Here is a 23,906-nt window from a genome sequence, read left to right on the forward strand (position 1 = left end):
TCTGCTAGTCATCAAATATGAGACACTAGCACTTTGAGAGCATGGGTTGAATGTTCAGCTAAGAGTGTTAGTAGAGAAGAAGGGTGTTGTAGAAAAATTGAATTCACTTGAGGAAAGAGGGAAATATTCAAAAGCAGAATCAATTTATGTACAGATGCTTATGGGGATGGGCAACGTGTCAGCAACGATGTTATGTCACCCATTTTTTAGGGGTAGTCTGCTGCCAATAAGCAAATGAGCTTCAGGACGAATGACCAACCAAAGTAGACAATAAGTTACATGGTTGAGCGCATTGTTGGGCATGGATCATTTGGAGTTATTTTTCAAGAAAAATGCTTAAAGACTGGTGAAACTGTGGCTATAAAGAAGGTTCTTCAAGACAAGAGATATGAGAACTGCGAACTCTAAGCTACATGTTTCCTTGACCACCCTAATGTTGTCTCATTGAAGCACTGTTTCTTTTCAACCACCGAAAATGATGAACTTCATCTTAATCTTGTATTTGAGTACGTTCCTGAAACTGTTCATCAGGTTATCAAACACTACAATAAGTTGAATCCAAGGATGCTGTTGATATATGTGAAGCTCCATACACACCAGATTTTCAGGGTACTATAAGAAAAAACATTAACCATGACGCTTTTTAAGTGTCGAGAAACACATTCAATGGCGCTTCCCCAAAGCGTCATCTACTAGCCTGTCATAATAAGTATTTGTCTACAATGACGCTTCTAGAAAGCGCCATTGAAGAGAACCTTGACGCTTAAAAAAAGTGTCATCATTAGTTATATCAAACTACATTGACACTTTATAAGCGCCATTGTTGAGTAGAAGAAACCTTGACACTTTATATAAGTGTCATTGTTTAGCAGTTTCAAATATCGAACTATAAGGACATTTCTAAAAAGCGTCATTGAAGAGAACCTTGACACTTAAAAAGTATCATTGTTAGTTGTTCACACTATATTGACACATTTATTAGTGTCATTATTGGGTTGTATAAATGTTACTAGTAGTTACTCTCATTCCTTGACACTTAGTAAAAGCGTCAAGGAAGATAATTGCTTAATTTTAAATTTAGTTTTAGTTTAATAATTGTTACACCTAATTTTTCACCTGTTATTGAAATAATGCATACACATAAGAAAAAAAATTATATACCAATGAAATTAGTTGTTGCACCTAATTTTTCACCTGGTAATACATTTCCAAATTGCAGTATTTAATCACAAATAAAGAAGTTGTATTTCATAAACAAGAAACACAAAAAAGCTAAAATATATTAAAATAACCACAAAAAATGTCATAACTTTAATGTTTAGTCCCTTGACATAGTCCATTTTTTCTTTACATGCAACCCAATTGTGCTTTGGCCTTCAACATACTCCTTCATGCTAGCTTATCCAACCACAAGGTTAATTTCCCAAAAAAATGACCTACATGCACAAAAAACTAAAATCAATTACAATTTCAGAAAAGATATATAAGTGAAGACTTCTAGAAATAGAGAGAAAGAAATGTCAATGAAAATATAATAGGAAAACAAATGTGTATACCAATTGACATATGTGACCCTAAGAATAATTACAACAAAATTACTATCAATAGTTAAAACACAAAACAAGAGATTAATCAAATACGGGATAAGAGAACATCAACATCAATAATCCATTAAATCTTTAGTATAGCCCCAAAAAAAAAAATAGAAAAACAAACCAAGTTTGGGACAAGAGAATATCAACATCAATAGTCCATTAAAATATTCAATTCATCTTATTTATCACTATCAAGGGTACCAACAACTATATGAATTCTAGAACTTAACAATAAATAAATTGGCATGCATAAAAAAATGTAGAGAAGAATATCTACAACTTAATGGTAGATAAACATCTTCTAATGATGAATATTTTTTAATGAAAGCTCATATTTCATATTTAAAAAGATTATGATTATTTTTTAAAATAAAACATATTTGGGAAAATATCTAGAATTATGTGAGCGATCCAAAGTGACAACTATATGGCACAGATATGATTGCATAAAAATTTAACAATAAATTCAGGTTATCTATGAAGCTAAATAGAGATTCAAACATCAGCCTATCATGCAATACATTACACAAAAGTAAAGCTTAAGGAACTTTAGCTTAAAAATGTCCATAATACAAACACATAAAGTGAGAAACCGGAATTCTTAATTGCTATTTCTCATGTATACTAAATTTAAAAAGCATGGTTATCAAGCCAATGATGTAAAATAATAAAAACTTCATCACCAATATAAATTTTCTGAATGAACAAAATATAATGGTAATTTTTGAGTAGTAGAGACCATACCTCTAAGAGTATGATGTTGGTCTTAAAATTTCTGCAACTCATGAGGGGATTATGTTCATAGAGATACTTCATTGGCAGCTTCTAGAGCTATGCTCAATCACTTACCTAGTCTACAAATTGGTTGAAGAGATAAAAATAGAACAGTTAATTTGAATGAAATGAAAATTAAACTACAAACCACATTTTCGACACTTGAAAAAACTTAATTAGAAGTTAATTAAGCAATGTAATTTGAACTTCCATTGGTTGTATATAAATATATAGTAATCCATCATCTTGTAGTTTTAAATTCATTGAAAAATAAATAAGTTAAGCAATGAAACAAAAAATTTATTTTATGAAGAAATCTTTATGTTTTATGAGGGTGATGATGTAACTTACAATGTTGTGGTATAACACCATGGCCAAAATTAGAAATCTTCATGTTCCCTTTTGAACCAACAAGAACATTTTGTAGTTGAGAATGAAAACAAATGATCACATGAGAACAACAAAATTCCAAGTGTATATCCCCTTGTAGAAGATCTTTAATAGGAGGCAAGAAATAATAAACTTGATATCCCTATGAAAAAAACCTTTTTTGTGGCAGTAGCTCATGAACTATTAGAAACTTGGAAATACTTCCAACTTTCAGCTTCAAAAAGTTTCCCTTTGGATGCCTGTGAGTCATGCATGCAGTTAACAACTTAGTTCAGTTATGGGAAATTGGAGAAATATCATGACAATAGAAAGAAAATATTATCAACTTGGTTGTGATTCCATCAAACAATTTACTTATAATCATAGTTTGGTTCAAAAGAGAAATAAAATAAAATATTAACCTCAACAAAAGTGATAGTTGGATTGGGCAAAAGTATGATCTATTTCCATACAAAAAAGTGTCTTCAAAGCCTTCAAACAGAAGAGAGTATCAACTGAGTGACCAGCATTACCCATTCTGATCGTACTTCGTTCAACTCATCTTTGCTATACGATTTTTTTCCGTGAAACTATTAAGGAGTAATGTAAACAATTTAATCAATTACATTGAAAAAAAAGGTAAAAATTGATATATTGGAAATTAATAAACTGGTGCATACCTTTGATGTAAGACATCCTTGATCAGCAATAATATCTCTCATATATCTCATCACATAGTATCCACATTCAACACTACCTGGTTGTATTGGGCACTTTATGCATAAAAATAAATCATTGTAGAATACACCAATTTTATAGTTAGTTGTAGGATATCTTGTACTTAATTAAACATTAAGAAATGGTATTAAAAATTGCATTACCTAATTTATATGAATTACTCACCCCTACTACAACCCATGTAGGCTCCCTCTTTGATGACTTATGCTTTTGTGGTGGATGAATTCTAAGGGCCCTACATGAAGAAAATAATATTTGTTACCAATTATGCTTCATGCTCTTGTATTGAGAGAAAAACTTACATATTAACAATCTCCTTGAGATCATCAGAAGGTTGGTCTTCTAATGAGTCAAGGTAATATGCAATCATAGTCCTTGTTTCCAGTGCCACCAAAACCCAATGATAGCTACAAAATTTTACATAAATTTAGTTATATATTAATTATGATTGATAAGTTTACCAACATAGCTTACTTAAGTTCTATAACTTACCTTGGGTTGTATGGAATGAAAATAAAGTCAGCATGATTTGCATTCATCAATCGATTAGCAATAACCCTTGACCTACTTTCCTTGCTTGCTTCCCCCATTCCAGCTTTGGAAACCAAAGCTGGATTTACAAAAGCAAATCGTCCTGCCATCTTCGCATCAACCATCTTTTTATGCAAATGCCTAATTTAATTTCACATACCATTAACAAGAAGTTAATATTTTAATGCAACTAACATTTCAACTCTCCTAATATGATTATAATTAAAAGTTAAACTATAATGAAGCAACTAAAATATATGAAAAAAAAAAAACAAAATAAATGTTCCCTCACCATATATAGAACATAAGACAGTTAGATGACACCTCTGTTGATGAAATTATCATATCCATATCATCATTCATGAGAAAGCTCTTACAAGACTCTCCAAAAACATCCTTTGTGATGTTTACTGCATGTACTTTCCCTTCCTTGAGCAGTAGTCCAACCAATGTAGCAAAGTTCTTAATGTCTATGGGGTTCTCATCCTTAGAACTTAATCGTGTTTCTTTATTCCTTTGTTTCTTAAATTTCTTTGAATCCTATAAAACAAAGTGTATGATTGCATATATAATTATTGTCCTTGAAAAAATAAGTTATAATTACTACCAAGAAACTGTTAATGAAAATTGAAAAAAAAAAACTATACCTGGATGGGATGAGTAGTAAGACTGACCATTTGGGCAGGCCACAAAACTTGATACCCAAGAGCCTCTCCAATAGTTTTAATTTGGTTAGGAATAGGCACAGGAAGTGGTGCATTTGGCTCATAAGAAGCATCCACAACAACTAAGAAGTTAACACCACATTCAAGTATAATTGTGCCAGCTGCAACTACATTTTCCTTTGTCCCTATGGCCAATTGGCATTTCCTAACCTATAAAATTAAACAAGATTGTTTACTTATATGCAACCATTGAAAATTTAGAATTTTACTAGGAATGTAAGAGTTAGTTGAGGAAAATTGATTCATCAAGGTCAAATATGATGCTTATTTACATAAAGGTTTTAAACCCTATAAACCCTAAATTAAAAAACTAGTGCTTGTACCATATGAAAAGTTTTTTCCATAGTTAGCTCATTCATCATGTAGGTGGGACAAACCTAGACAAGTAAAAACTATATTTAAACCCCATAACTTTCATTCTTGAAGGATGAAAATGTCTCTTAATGAGTTGGTATTTGAATAGTTTCAACTAGATGAATGAAATGAAATTTCTAACTTTATGTGTTATCACATAGGAATTATAGAACATAATATTAATCACAACATACCTTGTTTGCTTTTTGCACTATTGGGAGATGGTCATCAACTTGACACTTAGGTTGCTCAATAGCTTGAGGCAGGACAATTTGATTTTGCTTAACATTAGAGCTGCTAACATCAGATTGAGGTGTGCTAGGCATCATCTGAGAAAGTTGGGCTAAAATATTTGCCTCAAACTTAGATTGTCGCTCTTGAGATTCTTTCACAAATTCCCGCATAGCACTATTTGCCATAGAATGGAAATATTGGTGTGGTGTATAATGCTTGCCTTTAGCCCGTACTCGACCACTGTATTCGGGAGTGCCCAGTGCTTCTGTAAGTATGTCATTATTGCCACTAAAAATTCGACCACTTTCTCGTGACTCTTTCAACATCTTGTCCTAAAACCACAATGATGTTATTAACTTCAATGTCATATTGGTTACTATAAATAAAGTCTTAAAATAAATGAAATATATGTTAGAAAATGTATACTTACAATCTTCTCCACCACTGGTATGACAACTTCATCATAAGTGCCATCTTTCTTCTCCATTGCTTTCTTCCATAATATGCTTCTATCAATGATTTCTGTATAGCCACTTGTTGCCATCTATTAAGATATTAGAATGTACTGTAATGAGTCTTTAATCAATTTATGCATAAAATAAAAGAAAATAAGAAACTATCATTAACCTACCATTTCATCCTCAAGACCAGCATATCCCTTCCTACTAAGATGATGATTGTAAATATGCTTCTTCCTTCTTTCTTTTTGAACTTCTCTAAAATCCTACAAATTTTATTTTATATTTAGTAAATGTGAATATGAGTATAAGGCATGAAGATGAGTTTAAGTTGACCTGAAATCTTTTAGACAATCTTTCCTTCACAAATATAGTCCAATCTTCATCTTCAATAAAAATATATTCAATTGGTGGTTTCTTCAAGACCTCTGGTTGGTCTTTGAAAGGAATAACATACTTGACAGTCAACATGTTCTTGAATGATCGAAAGCATTTGCCCATCGTTAGCATACAATTCCTCCTACTTTTACTATCCAGTGTAAAAGAAGCCTATAAATCATTAATATAGTTATTAGTAATTAAAAATGTTTCATAAACTGAATTGGAAAAAGATTATATACCGAAAAAACTATTTTACCTCAATGGTGTCCCATAGGTTATTCTTCACTTGTATAGGTACATCTCTCCAACTATTATATCTAATCGGCACCATAGTACGTGCCAATACGCCTAAAAAACTGGTAAGATGCACAGAAGCTTGTCCAACATAAATGCCATCAGGATTGTACTTTATCACCAACTTTACCCCTTTGCTCCGATTCTTGATAATCATTGACTTTCTAGTTATCCCTCTACACCTCCTTTTTGTAGGTGGTTTTTCTTCTTGCTCTAGATCCATACCTGTAATAAAAAAAATTATAAAGTTTAAAAGTAAGTTTATAAAATATCCATAAATCCATACAAATTTTGTATGAAATATCTAAACAAAATTTTAAGTATAAAAATTTCAATTGCATAAGGCATTACCTAATGAATTGATCTATTTCGAATATAATATTGAAAATAGATCTGTCAATGTTTTTCTAAAGCCAATCTGACGTTAACTAAAACTAAAACCATAACAATCATCTAATAGTACAGACAAATGAACCAATAAGCATAAGGTTTACCTTATAGAAAATTGTAGTAGCATATCAGGTCACCGCATAAAATACAAACAACAACTACTTAGTTAGACAAATACATGTTATAATAAAAACTAAAATGCATTTTGAAATAAAGTATAAATTTGAAAACTTCATTATAACAGGGCTACACTGCAGTTACATATACTATTTGTTCTCAACCCAAATCCCCTCACAATCGCCTCGCATACATATTGCATCAGAGTCATCCATAGCATCAAATGATTCAACTTGTGGCAAAGAAGATATGACTGGATGGTGTTCAATAGAGTTATCCATGAGATCATCACCCTCGTCCCTTTCCAAGAAGTCTTGTTGAGGAGTTGATAAAACAACTGACCATCTTGGATCAAGTTCATCTTGTACATAGAAAACTTGCTTAGCCTGGGAGGCTAAAATGAAAGGATCTGATTTATGAGCCATTTTGCTGAAGTCAACTAAGGTAAACCCAAGATCATCAACTTTGATTCCATTCTTATTATCAACCCAATCACACTTGAAGATTGGAATCCTGAACATGGTATAATCAAGATCCCAAATCTCAGTAATAACCCCATAGAAACAAAGCTCACCAAATACTGGATTTTTATCCTTGGCACTAGCAATTTGCATTGTTGTAGCTACAATTTTGACTCCACTATTTTGGGTAGCTCGTAAATCATCACGCTCCTTGGTATGGTAGTGACACCCATTAATGACATAGCCATGATACTTAAAAACATAGTGGCTAGGACCATGAGCTATCCATTTAAGGGTTTCAGATACAGGTTCTTCATTACCAATGGCAACTTCAACCTGTATAAATAAGTTATAGTTATTACCAACATAATTAACCAAGAGTGTAAAGAATACAGTAAGTTTTACTACCACTCTATTACCTTTTGTCTCAACCAATAAGTAAAAGTACGCATATGCTCATCTTGTAGCCACTTTTGTCTTTTAGCTTGACGTGGATATTTCATTTTCAACCATTTCATGTGATCTCTATGAAGTCATGTATAATAATTTTATAGTTAGTATCCTATATTTATTATAAGCATGATAAATAAAGAAACAAAAGTGTGCCCCACTTACTCGACATAAGGTTGGATGATTGTTGTATTCTCCAACACATAATGATGTGCTTGTAACCATAAATTGGAATCAACCTTCATGGTATGACCTCCAAATATAGATGCCCCAACTTTTTGGTCAATGTTTGAAGTACTAGGAATTCCAATTGCCTCAACATTTGATAAGTACTCTGTACAAAACTCAATGCCTTCTTCTGCAATATAGCATTCAGCGATGCAACCTTCGGGTCGATTACAATTTCATACATAGCCTTTTAACACTTTCATGAACCTTTCAAATGGGTACATCCACCTAAGGTAAACTGGTCCACAAAGTCTCACCTCTCTTACAAGATGCACAGTAAGATGCACCATGATATCAAAGAATGAAGGTGGGAAATACTTTTCAAACAAGCACAATGTCACCACAACCTCATTTTGTAACTCATCTAATGTAGGAACATCAACCACTTTACTACAGAGAGTATTGAAAAAAGAACTCAATCTACAAATGGCATTCCTCACATGCTTTGGCAAAATAGATCGTAATGAAACAGGCAATAATTGCTGCATTAATGTATGGTAGTCATGGGATTTCAAGCCATAAAGCTTCAAGTCTTCCATTGACACAAGGTTTCGAAGGTTAGAGCAGTATCCATAAGGAACCTTCAATTGTGAAAGAGTTTGGCAAAATACCTTCTTTTCCATTTTCGAAAGTGAATAACATGCAGGAGGGAGATAGGTTCTCTTTGATTCAAACTTTGGTGCCAATTCGCTCCTTAAGCCCATGTCTACAAGATCTAAACGACAGTTCAGTCCATCCTTTGTCTTACCTGGAATGTTGAGTAAGGTACCAATGATGCTTTCACAAACATTTTTCTCAATATGCATTACATCCAAATTATGACGAACATGAAGATATTTCCAATACTCAAGATCAAAGAATATGGACTTCTTCTTCCAACAATTTGGATTGCTAACTTTGGATTTACCACGATTAAACTTTTTTTTTCCCCCATGAATTACAAATGACTTTGACTTTTTTGAGAATTTCCTCTCCAGTTAATATTTGTGGAGGTGGCCTAAACTCTTGTTCACCATCAAATGCTTTCTTTTGTTTCCTAAATGGATGGTTGCAAGGAAGAAATCGTCTATGTCCTGTATATGAGTTCTTTTTTCCATGTTTCAATCTACGAGAATATGTTTCTTCCCCGCATATTGGACAACCAAAATATCCTTTAACTGTGCACCCAGACAAGTTTCCATACGCAGGGAAGTCACTGATTGTCCATAATAGAACAGCTCTTAATGTAAAGAACTCTCGTTGATGTGCATCATAAGCCTGGACTCCGACCTCCCACAATGTTTTAAGATCTTCTATCAACGGTGCTAAATAGATGTCAATGTCATTACCAGGTTGTCGTGGACCTGAAATTAACAAAGATAACATCATAAATTTTCTCTTCATGCACAACCATGGAGGAAGGTTATAAATTATCATGAGAACAGGCCAACAACTATGTTTGCTACTTAATGAACTGTGAGGATTTATGTCATCTGCTGAAATGGCAAGTCTCAAGTTTCTAGGTTCTGAGGAAAACTCGGGCCATCTATGGTCAACTAGCTTCCATGATGGTGAGTCTGATGGATGACGCATTTTACCATCGAAATCTCTTTCTTCGGCATGCCATATGAGCTCTTTTGCAATTTTTACTGATTGAAACATTCTTCTAAATCTTGGAACTGGAGGGAAATACCACATTACTTTCGCTGGAACCCCCTTCTTCTTTTTAGTTCCTGTTTTATCTGTCTTCCACCTTGAAGTTCCACAAGTAGGACATGACGATGCATCTTTCAACTCATTCCTATAAAGGATACAATCATTAGGACATGCATGTATTTTCTCATATTCCATTCCCAATGTATTCAATGTCTTTTTTGCTTCATACATAGACAAAGGCAACTCATTATTCACAGGCAACATATTTCCAAGCATTTCTAAAAGCTCTGAAAAGCTTTTATCAGACCACCCAAAGCGTGCTTTTAGGTTGTACAATTTAATCAATGCAGAAAATTTTGTAAAGTTTCTACAACCAGGATATAACGGTTTTTCTGCATCTTTCAATAATCTTTGAAATGATTCTGGGTCATTTTTACAATCCTCCTGTGCAGCTTGAACCATTTCTATTGTACTACCCACATCATCAAATTGAACTTTATCATAATGTTCTACTCTTGTAGTTGGTGGTCCACTTGGAGCTACCTCTCCATGCCAATACCATGTATAGTAACTTTGATCAATTCCATGGAAAAACATATGCTCTCTAATCTTTTGAGGAGTATGGAATATCATATTACCACACTGTAAACATGGACATTTAATGGAGTTTTTATTTACAGAATTTTGTATTGCAAATGTGATAAAATGTTCTACCCCATTCTCATACTCCTTCGATCTTCTATCCTTTGAGATCCATGAACGGTCCATTTTTTAATAACAAACTTCCAATAGTGATCAAACTTCAAATTGAAGAAAATATCAACATTTTCTGTGTCATTCGTTTAGCAACCTCGCTTTCTTCTGTTCAAAGAATAATCAATAATCAATTTAATACAACATTTGTTTAAGAGGCTAGATTTAAGAGAAAAAGGGTGAGCATTAATTTTCTAATCATTATGACTTTTGTACATATATTTACACTATTGGAATAACACGCTAATTATTGACAATTTTTTAAAAAGCCAAGAAAAAAAAAGTCATTGTATGTGTTATATGTAGTAATGATTATGAAGCTATAAATGTTATTGACCTTGAGTACTTGCATTAAAGGTGATGCATAACCTCAATTAAACAAGTGCATATTAATATTATTAACATATACAATTCAAGCTATGTTGCATGTTTTATGCCATCTAACATCTCCAACATTGTAAATTAGGGAGTGGTTCCTATCCCATATAGGAATACATAATCTCTATGTGTCAACTGCCAATGTGCTCAATTTAATTTTAAAAAAATTTTGGCAGCATTTCCCTATGGTTCTCCAAGTACACAAAATGGACAAAACATAATATGTCACCTTGTCCAAGTATGTACCCAGAGAACAAGAGGAAATAGTACCAAAATTTATTTAAAATAAATTAAGAACAAGCAATTAACTTCATAGATATTATGTTTTCCTACACTGTCCAATCGGACAATTCAAGCATCATTTGTAGAGAAAAGATCTTTATCACATGGTAGACAATTTAAAAGTTGTCAACGTGAAACTAGCATAGATAAAACCATTTTCACCTTTTGACAACTAAAATGTCTTTACTATGTAATAACATAAACTTTTGTCTCACAATGATACTTGAACGGGAACTCTAAGGTTGCATGCAAGCATAGTTGAGTAAAATTAAAACATGATTACTAATTGGAATATTACAACAAAACAACATAACTCTCATTCTATCATGTTTATCTTAAATATGTAACATTTAACATGGAGGCCTAAAAGCCTTTTCACAACTTAGAGAGCAACATCTTCTACAAAAAGGTCCACACCAAATTTAATCAAAATAATCTAAATTGACAATTTTAAATACACATCAAGTAATTATCCTACAAAACAAATAATAAGACAATCAATATTTAATAATTAATTTTATTTTTGTCTAAATTTTAGCCTATAATGGTATTTTGTGAACTATATAATTTAAACTTGTCTCTATGTTGTGCTTTTGCATTTGGTTTTTTTTTTTTAGATTTGTGTTTTTGAGAAGAATTCACAAGCATTATAGGGATAATATATGGTTTAACATATATCTTTTTCATTTAAAATAAAAATTATGAAAATAAAAATATTTTTTGTTTGATTAAAATTTTAATCTCTTTATTATAAAACTAATATAATATACATCTAAATAAAATGTGAAGAAATTCTAGATGCCTAAGTAAAATAAATAAATAGTGCATTGTAATGGAGAAATCGAGAATTAATTTTAAACCATATATCATAATATAGGAGCACATAGTAATGAACATGGAACATAGTGTTCATAATTTTAAAAATTTAATAAAAAATTTTTGAAATTATAATTTTAACCTTTTAAGTATCTATACTAAGTAATCATGGTAATAGGAAATTTATCCCAAATACCCCTTAGAGCCAAATATCCTAAAATTGTTTTTAGGTTATAATTAAATTTTGTGTTATCAATTTTATTTGTACTATTTTCTATTTTCAAATGGTTTGGTAAATTATTTTAATATATTTATAATCAATCAAGTAAATTATTTTAATAACTTATAATATATATATATATATATATATAATAGGCTACCAAAAAATAATTTGTGAAAAATGCATATTTCATGAGTTAGTTCAAAAATTATCATTTGGTAATACAAATTTTCAAAATCACAATTAAAATTTACCAAATGTTAAATGTTTATGAGAAAAACATTTTCGATTATTACCAAGGACTTCCAACATTATGATAAATGCTTCCAAACTACCTTCAATATATTTTAGGTAGAATCAATAGTATTTGTGTTATAATTATATTTATTTATTAAATTGATTTTATTTATTTGGATTAGAGAATTAATATATTTACTAAAATTATATTTTTCCCATCCTTTTTTCCAAAATCAAAATAGATTTTATAGAAAATATAGAAAGTAGAAGAAGAAAAGTGTAAAATAAAACTAAATTTAATGAACATCTAAATTTTAATTCAATTTTTTAACGTACTACATTGTATCAAAATATTGAATTAATGTATATATGGTAATATTTAATTAATTAAATATAGTAATTAAAAAATATTGTAATTAATGAAATATATATTTAATTAATATATATATATATATATATATATATATATAGTAATATTAAATTTACTAAATATTTAATTAATTCATAAAAAAATATTTAAAAATAGTATAAAGATAACATAGGAATATTTAATTAAAAAATATTAGGGCGTCAATTCCATTTTCTATTAAATGGAAATAAAACCAAAATATTGCCATATAGAATTTATCCTATATAGAATATTCCTATAAAACCAAAAATATTTAAGGTTTACTTTTAATTCTTTGAAATGCTTTCTATATATTGCCATATAGAATTTATCATATATAGACGTGCACACACTAAGTGATCCACAATTGTTACTCTTTTGACTTCATTAAGGATTCCAGATCAAATAAAGTAAAAAGTCTCAAAAATGGAATAAAACATTGATATATTCACCAAAAAAAATAGCCCAAATTTTGCCATCAAGAGAAAGATATATAAGAAAATTTTTGCAAGTTTTAAATGCTTTGACCAAATGAAATCTCTAAATAAGGTATTGAATATCCTAACAGTTGGAATTACAGTTTAAGCTTTATTGCCCATTAAAAAAAATAAAAATCAGAGGGTAACAAGCTAGAACTTTTTAGTGAATCATTTTTTTTAGCCCAATTCCATGTGTAGGTTCCATTAATTGCATGATTAGCTAATCTAGGCTTCCAATAGAAAGAAATTTCCTTGCTGAGAAAACACTCTATGCAAAACTGATGTCTCAGTGCTCAGGCCCATAGTTCCATTCGGAACTTATTCTGGGCTCCAAAGGGTTGTGGCCATCCAACATGTACTCTCGAGTCCTGCTAGGACTGCCCTTAAGACTCCATGTTTCAAAATCATCCTCAAACACATTCATTTCGTTCTTGGGAAGAAGCTATCAACAGGGGATGCTGCAAAGCTCCTCCAAGAAGAAGCAACAAGAATCATTTCATTCCAAAGCACAATAGAAAATTATTCCATAATTGTTTTTTTTAGGGAAGAATCACTCACAAATTGCTGCTTTCCAATTGGAGCACTCCACTTCAAACCACGAACAGAGATGAAGCTCTCATTATCCCAATTCACCAAAGCCCAAACATTTCTCTCACCACTCTCTTTCTCTTTGAAATTGGAACAAAGCAGCCAAACCTGTACATACCCAAATAAACATCAAACTAAATTAAAATTCAAAGCCCCAAAATCAATTTTGAAATAAATTTTCTGCATATTTGTAACTGATTTATCCACTTTCCCTACAACCAAACACTCAAAATGAAAAACCACTTACTTCAATTTTGAGAGACCAACGAAACCCTAAGATTTTGAAACAACAAAGACACCACCACCAATGCTCCCAGCCAAGGTTTTCCCCTCTTCTCCATTTCCAGACATTGACGTTCTCTACACCACTCTGAATACCAACCAACTACAACCCAAATCAAAATGCACTCAAAGAAACCAAAAAATTTAACATTTCCAACTGAAATACCAGATCTTGAAAACTCTAATAGATTGACTGCGTTCAAGCTTTGAAAACGCATGATTCCAATTCTATTTTTTTTTATTATTGTTTTTTTACCCACTGTTAGAAATTACCTGACACAATGGAGTGTTTTTGGGTGTCTCCGATGAGGTGCTCTCATTATCACCAGTCAGTAGTTGATCGTTCGATAGTTGGGCGTCTCCGACGAGTTTGCTAAAGGCAAGAAATCAGGGCATCTCCGACGAGTTTGCTAAAGGCAAGAAATCAGGGATGATGGGTTTAGTTTTCTAGGTTTTTTCAGATGAGGCGGGATATTTGTTGAGACAAAGCGGGATGTTTGAGAAATGGGGAAATATGACTATATATAAATAATAGGAGACAATGACACTTCTTAAAACTGTCAAGAATGATGAAGTGCAATAATGACGCTTACATAAAACACCATGTTTATAAACCGCCATTATTCTTTTATACAATTACTGTTCATTGCATTCCTTGTCACTTTTTAGAAGCGCCAAGGATTTAAACGCCATTATTTACAATTTTTGTAGTAGTGGTTTTGTCTTACATTCATCGTCATATTGGAGTTTGTCATGGGGACATCAAACTTCATAATCTTTTGGTGAATTCACATACCCACCCGCATAAGCTATGTGACTTTGGAGGTGCAAAAGTCTTGGAAAAAGGGGAACCCAATATATCTTATATCTGTTCTAGATATTATAGGGCTCCTGAGTTTATGTTCAGAGTAACCGAGTACCCTACAGCTAGTGACATCTGATCTGCAGGTTGCGTTTTTGCTGAGTTAATGCTTGGACAACCTTTGTTTCTTGGAGAGAGTGGAGTCAATCAACTTGTTGAGATTATCAAGGTTTTGGGCACTTCGATAAGGGAGGAAATTAAACGCATGAACCCCATCTATACAGAGTTCAAATTCCCTCATATCATACCCACTTCTCTCTCTACACCACACCATGTACCCATTTTCCAAATGCCCTTCGAACCCATTCCCTTCACCTTTGCATGGTCATACATGGCCACACTAACATCCATTACACATTCCTCCAATCTCATGCTCATATTCTCCTATGTCGTTCACTTCATCATCCATCAGACCCACCCCGATACCCATCAAACCCATTTCTCCTACCATCTTACCACATTCCCATCCTACCTTCATGCTTCATCAAACCCATCACCATTTCCATTCCCATGCTTCCATCATCCATTTACCCTCACCATTTACCATCACTCTCAATGGTCCCCCCATATCCATCTACCCACAACCCTAATCCATAATACCCACACCTCCATCCTTTAATACCCCTAAAACCCACTACTCATATTTCATGCTCCATCAAACTCATCACTATTTTTGTTCCCACCCTTCAATACCCATTAAGTCTCTTTCTCTCACTATTCTTGGCTCAACCCAACACTAATCCATGCGTGCAAGGCTAATTTCATTTCACCACCTCTCCTATTCATCACTATCATACATGCACTTATGGCTTTCCTTCAACATTCTCATACCCATCTCTCTTGCATCATGTATCCTCCACATCCATCTGCCCACTTCTCTCTCTAAATCTTCATACCCATTTTCTAATACAAGCTCTATTCCTTCATCAATCTTTGAAACCCAAGAAGTCTGCAAACCATCCTGCTTAGATCCTTTGCTTCTAATTCTACACTGCTGGGATTTCATTCTTCAGGGCCTCAGATTTCAGACTTGTTGTCATTCTAATAGAATTTAGTGTAATCTTTTTTGTTGGGTTCTTCAACTTCTGTCTTTAACCTCAATTGAGATCTTTTTTATTGTGAGATGGAGTTAGGATGTGTCGATTCATCAAACTTGTTTTCCCATAAGGTGCCAGAAGTATAACCTTTTGTTGCTACAGGTTCTAGACCATATAATGTTGCATGTAATATACCATATGGACTGTCATTATGGACTGAAATTTGAAAATTCTTAAGTCATTGGTAGGAAAATAAGATGAATCTCTAACTGGGATTACTGAAAAATCAAGCTATGCACGCTTCGTTAGTGAGATTGGATCACACTTGTCTCTAAAAAGAAAATTTTCTACATCTGAAAATGGTCTTGATGGAATCTCCAACAATGGCACAGCCTGGTTTGTTTGGAACACTTACAAAAAGGAATAATTGACTCATTTGGGAATGCAGTGATGGTTGTGTAGGTCAAGGCTCGTCATATGGTCACTCAAAATAAGCGGAGATATCAGGAAGGTGGATTCGACTTGGGTATGACATACATCACCGAGAAGATAGTCGTTATCAGAAAGACTGTATAATGCACCTTTGTTTGAAAGAAAAGTGGCTAGTTGCCCATGTGATGACCATAATTGCCCTCTCAATTTAACTCATGACTTCATTTTGTCACAGTGCATACTCGCTCTCTTTGCAATGGAAACCTGAATGTCCCTAGTATTGATTATGCAGCATGGATTAGATAGCAATGTGGTAAACATGCTAAATATTGGGAAGATTTTGAGGTGAGCATTATCCATCCCAATACAGTTTATTATCGAGAGGCTATTCTACACTATCTCTTACAGAGCATTGCGCCATGGCTCTGCTAATATGGATGTTTCAATGGCTTTGAGAGCAAATGCTTGAGAAAATATTGATAATCCTTACCTTCGGATAGCATTCTCTCCATGTGCCTGCTTTAAATCCTGCATCAGTCGGGGTAGACCAACCAACAAGCCTTGTGCATTCACCAACTACCAAGTTATGTCAGTTTAGGATAAAAGGCCTCAGGATTTGTGATGATGTTGATCTTCTATATGGAGACTTTAGTATGACTCCCGTGACAATAACTCGGTTTCTTCTATAGCTGGCATTCCCGTATTAGTCTCAGAAGGCACCCTCCTAGTTTGATCAGTATGGAACCTTTAAAAATGGGTAGATTTTATTGTTGGCAAGTCTCTTAATAGTTGGCGTGCACATATCCAACAAAGTTCTTCCCTTCATTCCATTGCCGAATGATCATCTCTTTGCTCCCCTTCCACTGTCTCCGAATGGCATTGATCAAAGCTTGAGAGTGTTATGTTCAACTTAAAAGATGTGAAAGAGCCCAATGCAGCTCCAAATCATCCAGTGTCTCTGTTGGTGAAACAAATGGAAGATGAGATCGATGAAGCGAATCAAGTGAAAGACGTGGAAATGGAAGGCATAAATGAGTCTGTCTTGGATATTGATGGCCCAGAGGTCCAGAATGAACTTTAAAAAAAAATTGTATCAGATCAGGATGCCTACCCAGTTTAATTTCAAGAGGATGGCAGATGCAATCACCCACCTCACAGAGTCATATCAGTTACACATCAGGTCCACATGCAGGACTTCATTATGCATGGCCATCTTTGGCATGCAATCTTGGTGGCCACGTGTCACCTCTTGTGTTATATTTAATATTCTCATCCTTTGATTTTGAATATAATTTTCTCCACCCCCATTTTGTAAATATTTTTCTAATTCCGATTTTGAAAATAACTCATTTCTTTAATTTTTCATTCCTTAGAGTTTTAGGTTATCAAAAATCTCATTTTCAATAAATTTTGTTGCCATGTCTCTTTCTGGCAAGCAATCTTCATATCTCCTCTGATTTTTAAAATGTTTTAAAATAAGCAAGAATCAAATTTTGTAATTCCAAGTGATGGAATTTATGGAATTGATTCATGCAAAAATAAATTAGGTTTTGGTGGGGGCCTAACATTAGAAAAGCTTTATTTAAAAATGAATCTGGGTGGAATGTGATATTTGATGATTTCTTACCCTATTTAATGGCATGTGTGACTCATTTTATGATCATTATTGTGCACTAACCCCATTTTATGATAGCGCATTGTCGTTTGCTGGCCAAGGTACGCATCCTCTCTCACTCTGACCATCATTGATATATGTTTTGGCTTTCAATGTATAATCATGTTGATATCCATTGATCCTCTTATTAGTTGCCATGATTGTTTCATCTCATTAGTAGAGACCCATTATTTTAGGGACTTAGAGGGTGCTACGGTCTTTATTGTACCTTCCCGATTAGTAACTAGACCCCTGAGCCTTGATTTGGTTTTTCACAGACCACCTTTTTCAAAATAAGGAGTCACGCTTAGGGTTTTTTTTTCTTATTTTGTTTATCCTTTAAAAAATAAAACAAAAATAAGTGGTGACTCCAAGTCATTTTCTTAATCAGTAAATCATTTTCAAATAAAAAGTGAGCTCGCCATCAAGTGGAAGCGCATGAGCCGAAATGCGGGGTCCACAAAATGGCGACTCCATTGGGGATCATTTAGAGGGTCAAGCTTGAACTTAGGATGAAGCAAATGTGGCATTTGATTGGTCAATCAGTGGGTGCCTATCTCTTGATTGCACATTGAGAGTTTTTTATATCATTGGATGCGTGCTTGGATATTGTATTCATTTGGGACATTGATATGTTGATTATGATGATTGATTGGGGATTCCAATTGTAGCGATTTTTTTTCTGTGCTTCATTGCCATATTTGTTTGAGACATTGACATGTTGGTTTGTTGTTAATTGATCATCTTGCCTTGCTTAGCATAGTGACTCTGATTTTTGTCATGATTATTTTGATCACCTCACACGCATAGACTCACTACTATATATCATCTGACTCTATGGGTTGATTCGCTTGCTTGTATATTATCTTGATCATCTTTGAGCATGTTGTCTGTATCACTATTCATCTGATTGTCATAGCTTGTATGTGGACATTAGTGATATATTCTGTACTTTGCTTGACTGTATGTTGCATGACTACCCTCCTTCCGCGTGATTGCATGTCACTTATTCGTGTGGGCCGCACATCTATCCCCTTATCTCCAACCCTCTGGTTTCGGTCATTTCCTTCATTTCGGTTCTCACTTTTGCAAATGTGAGGCCTTGTGTGTGCTTGTTACTCTGACCGAGCTAAAGGTTAGGAGTAAGGTCTAGCGATGGGCTATATCAATGTTTGGGAGAATTCTGGAGGAGACTAACATATTGATATCGATTGGAGTCTAATCATTGAAGACCTGTATAGCCCGGAGCTAGGTTTCATGGATATTTGTGCAGCTAGCATGTTTCCTTTTCTGTTTTAGCTTCATAGGGTTTTCGGATGCACCCACACCTCTCACTATGCACTCTAGTTGACCATTGAGTGTTGAGAGTTTTGAGAGGTTTCGCCATAGGATACCCCTTAGGATGTCGAGGTAGTGCATGTGTGGAGGTGATGACCACCTTGCATGGAAGAGCCCCATCTCTTCGGAGGAGTGCAAAGGGTTGCATATCGCCGGAGGGTATGATTGCTTCTGCTATGGATCTTCTAAAGTCCACCTATATCCTTTTAGAGTCACCTTAACCTTATAGGTTGAGCCGTAGATCCTTCGATTAGGACTCCTTCCCTACACGTGGGTGCATCTGAGGGCCTTCAGAGCCTCTGTGGTCACAGTTTGGAATCTGATACTCCCTCTCTTTAGTCTCCAGTTGAGAGTGCACAAAGATCAGAATGAGTTTGAGTACGGTCGGACAGTCCGTCTTCGTTTTTGACGCCTTGCTCATTTCAGTTCAGTTTAGCATTTCTTCCGTGTTTTCCCTATGTCGTACCCTTATCCCGTTTCTCATGTTCTAGGATCGACGCTCTGCTCTCATTTTAGATTTACCTTCTTAGGTCAGAGTAAAGGGAATATTAGTTCGGTTTTCAGAGAGATCAGATATGAATCAGCAGGTTGTCACAGTTGATCAGTTTACGACCGCCATGGCTTCTATCTAGGAGGCTTTGGCTAGTCTCAGGTAGGAGATAGGCAGTCAGCAGAGCAGACAGCCCGTAGTTCAGGATGAGACGCCTTATGACCCATTGCCACCTCCACCACCACCACCCGTTCCTTTAATGCCTCAGGACTCACTCTATCTATTGGATGGTCATTCTGAGATTGTTCCACGTGCAGTCGTTCAGACCACAATCATTGATGTTGCTCATGCACATATGGAACGAATTGAGCAACGCATGAGACAATTGAGGGTATCTAATGGTTCTGCGGTTTGGGATGATCTCGAGGGTATGCCGATGGCCAATTTGTCGGCCAAGTTTAGGATGCTCGACATCGAGAGATACACAAGCATTGGTTATCCTTGCATCCACCTTCAACTCTACAGCACAGTGATGAGGGCTCACGGATTGGACGAGTCACAAATGATCACTTTATTTCCACTATCTCTGAGTGGGGTGGCCCAGCACTGGTTTGCGTCTTTAGAGTCCTCACGGCGTCAAACATGGGATGACCTGGCCCAGGAGTGTTTACAATAGTTTTTGTTTAATATTGTTGTAGATGTATCAAGGAGAGAGCTCGAGGCTCTGAGATAGAGATAAGAAGAGTATGTTTCTGCATTCATCTCCTATTGGCGCGGGAAGATTACTTAGATTATTGATAGGCCATCAGAGAGGGATCAGATACAGATGGTTCTGAGGAGTTTACAGCCCAGGAATGCAGGACATGTGGTTGGGGTACCTTTCACAAATTTTGGTTCTCTGGTTTTATCTCTATATGATGTCGAGGACAGCATTTCCAGAGGTTTGTGGACAGATTCTTCCCCTAGTGATGTTAAAGGGAAGAAACCATTCGGAGGACAGAGGTCAGTTGATGTGAGCGCCATCAGTTCTACCAGTTAGAGGCCTCCTACGCGTCATCAGCCAGTGCCACAGCTTCCTAGGACTCACCCCTCATATCCACCTCAACAGTATAGGCCATGGGCGCCTCATCAGACTTATGATCAGACCTACATGCCACCTACATTATCACTGCCTTACTATGCCGCCCAAGGCACCAAGAGACTACCTGTTTCATATACGGCCACAGGACAGCCATGCTATGCGACATAGTTTGCCACGAGGCCTACAACATCTTATCCCAGGCCTAGAGCTCAGCAGACCTCTGCTCCTTTTGCTTTGAGGACGCAGAGACAGTTCTCATAGTTAGGCATGTTGTTGAGCCAAGCACTTCGGAAGCTTATAGAGGCTAGGTTGTTGACTATTCTCACTCTAAACCACCACATCAGCCTATTCTACCTCAGTTTATGATGGATCTACACTGTGCATATCATCAGGGGCCTAGACATGAGACAGACCGTTGTACCGCTCTGAGGCATGCCATCCAGGATCTAATCGACCAGGGTTTAGTTCACTTGGATCAGCTGAGTGTAACCACAAACCCATTGCCAAACCACACTACACATGCGATCCCCCCACCGGCCGATGGCATTCATTTTCTGGATTTTGCTGAGTTTGACGACCACATCCATATGTTGAGCTAGGATGACACAAAGCCAGAGCCCATAGTGTCAGATGGGATTTAAGAGATGGGTGGAGTGACTTTAGGCCCTCAGATGCCTACTCCATTCAGACTAGTTCCCGAGGCAGCATCAGTACAGACGGCCACTGTTGAGCCATTGATCTTCCCGCATTACAGTGTTCATACGTCGTTCGTCTTGATTCTAGACGTTAAGGAAGTTCAGACTTTGTATATAGATGTTGCTCAAACTTCTGATATGCAGTATATTCTCCGTGGAGGCAAGGTATTGTGACAACTACCTCCCACAGTTGCTAGACCCTTAGAGGGGACATCTGCTCCCGATGAGATCATGAGAAAGGACGACGAGATTTTAAGGCAGTTGCAGAGCACACAGGCTCGCATTTCTATTTGGAGCTTGTTGGCATCTTCGAGCACTCACCGAGATGCATTGATTCAAGCCTTGAGCCAGATCAGAGTCAAGACTACCATTACTCAGGAAGGGTTGATTCATATGGTGATGGTTGGCAGAGCCACATGCATAGTATTTTCTAATGATGACTTGCCATCGAAGGGTTCGGACCACACACGTCCACTTTATATATCTGTTGGTTGTTCAGGCCGCTGAGTCTCATCTGTCCTCCTGGACAATGGCTCGACCCTGAACATCTGTCCTCTGGCCATTGCCATCGCCCTCAGCTATGCACCTTCTGATTTCAATCCCTCCACTCAGACAATTTAAGCATACGATAGCACTCAGAGAGAGGTCATGAGCACTCTAGAGATCGAGTTGTTGATAGGTCCGGCCACATTCGTTACTATGTTCTAAGTTTTGAGGATTCCTACATCCTTTAACCTGCTTTAGGGCCAACCTTGGATCCACAGAGTCGGGGTCATTCCTTCTTTTCTTCATCAGAAGGTGAAGTTCATTCACGATGGCCAGATCATTACAGTGCAATCTATGGGAGATATGTTCATTTCTGCTGAGCCAGTGCTTCAGATTAGTCACAGCGATGACGACTTATTTCTCACTGGATTCACATTCGACGAGGTGCAGACCTTGGAGATGGAGGATTTTTACCGAGACTTTGTGGCCATGTCGTTTGATCAGCACGGTGATGCTCGATATGATGAGGAGTATGTCTTATCTTCCTGACATGGGGTTAGGGCAACGTTAGCATGGGCCCAATGAGTTCATGGCAACCCAGATCTCGATGTACCATTCAGACTCGGGTTCATCCCCACTGAGGTCGATTATAGATATATGGCGCGATTAAGCAAGGAGCGGGTGAAGGCACGACTGACTCATACATCGTTTGATTATCCCATTCGTCCATACACCATGAGTTTGGCTGATTACTTCGTGAGGGCATTAGAGCCACAGACCCCTTCTCAGCATTACTCAAGAGGTTGAGCTACAGCGCCTCATCCATCAGCTTCAGTTGAGTGATGGAGCCCCTAGCACTTCGACATCTGCATTAACCACCCCTTCTTCTCCAGATCGTATGAGCCTTATGATGCTCTATTTCCTCGATGAGATCGATGAGCACGAGACATTTGCCGAGATCGGAGACATAGTGGACGAAGTTATGCCACATGATGAGTGCATTGACGAGATGCTCGCTATGAGCATGAGCCAGATCGAGGAGATAGTTCAACCTGAGCTCGCTTCACCATTTGATCTCTTTGGGGTGTCTTTCATCAATATTGCTGAGGAGATCCAGACTGCTCCTGCTCCACACTCTGCAGAGGATGTTTTAGTCGTTGATGATTTGTTTGATGGCCCTATTGGCCTAGTTGAGGGAGCGTCTGATTTTGTGGACCCACCTTTTTCCTTTGATGTTTTATCGGGATTTGTCTCCCGTTCTGACGATGTTCATGACTCTTCATTTATGGATTTGAGCATATTTTAGTATGTGCTTGTCTCTCGTGATATTACTTTATCTACACCATCTTCACCCACATCATAGATATTTGATATAGATGATGAGATTGTACAGCATGATTCAGATGATGACTCATCCTCTACTTCCAATTCGGACCCCATTGATCAGAGGGTTTCACCTACTGTAGAGGACACGAAGATTGTTGATTTCGATACAACAAATTAGCCTAGGGAGTTGAGGATCGAATCAAATTTATCTACAAATGAGAGAGATAGCCTCATCCAGCTGCTCAGATCCTACTTGGACGTTTTCGCATGGTCCTATGAGGACATGTCGGGCCTTGATCCCTCTATCGTCCAGCATCGTTTGTCACTTCTGCCCCATGCCAAATCGAT

The 23,906-nt window shown here is 35.9% G+C and overlaps 1 pseudogene; it reads left to right on the forward strand.

Moving 5' to 3' along the window:
- Nucleotides 1-234: 234 nt before the first annotated feature.
- On the forward strand, nucleotides 235-20,646 carry LOC132255167 (shaggy-related protein kinase alpha-like; annotated as a pseudogene).
- Nucleotides 20,647-23,906: the final 3,260 nt, after the last annotated feature.

The sequence above is a fragment of the Vitis vinifera genome, chromosome 15, assembly GCF_030704535.1.
Source record: "Vitis vinifera cultivar Pinot Noir 40024 chromosome 15, ASM3070453v1".
NCBI classification, from domain to species: Eukaryota; Viridiplantae; Streptophyta; class Magnoliopsida; order Vitales; family Vitaceae; genus Vitis; species Vitis vinifera.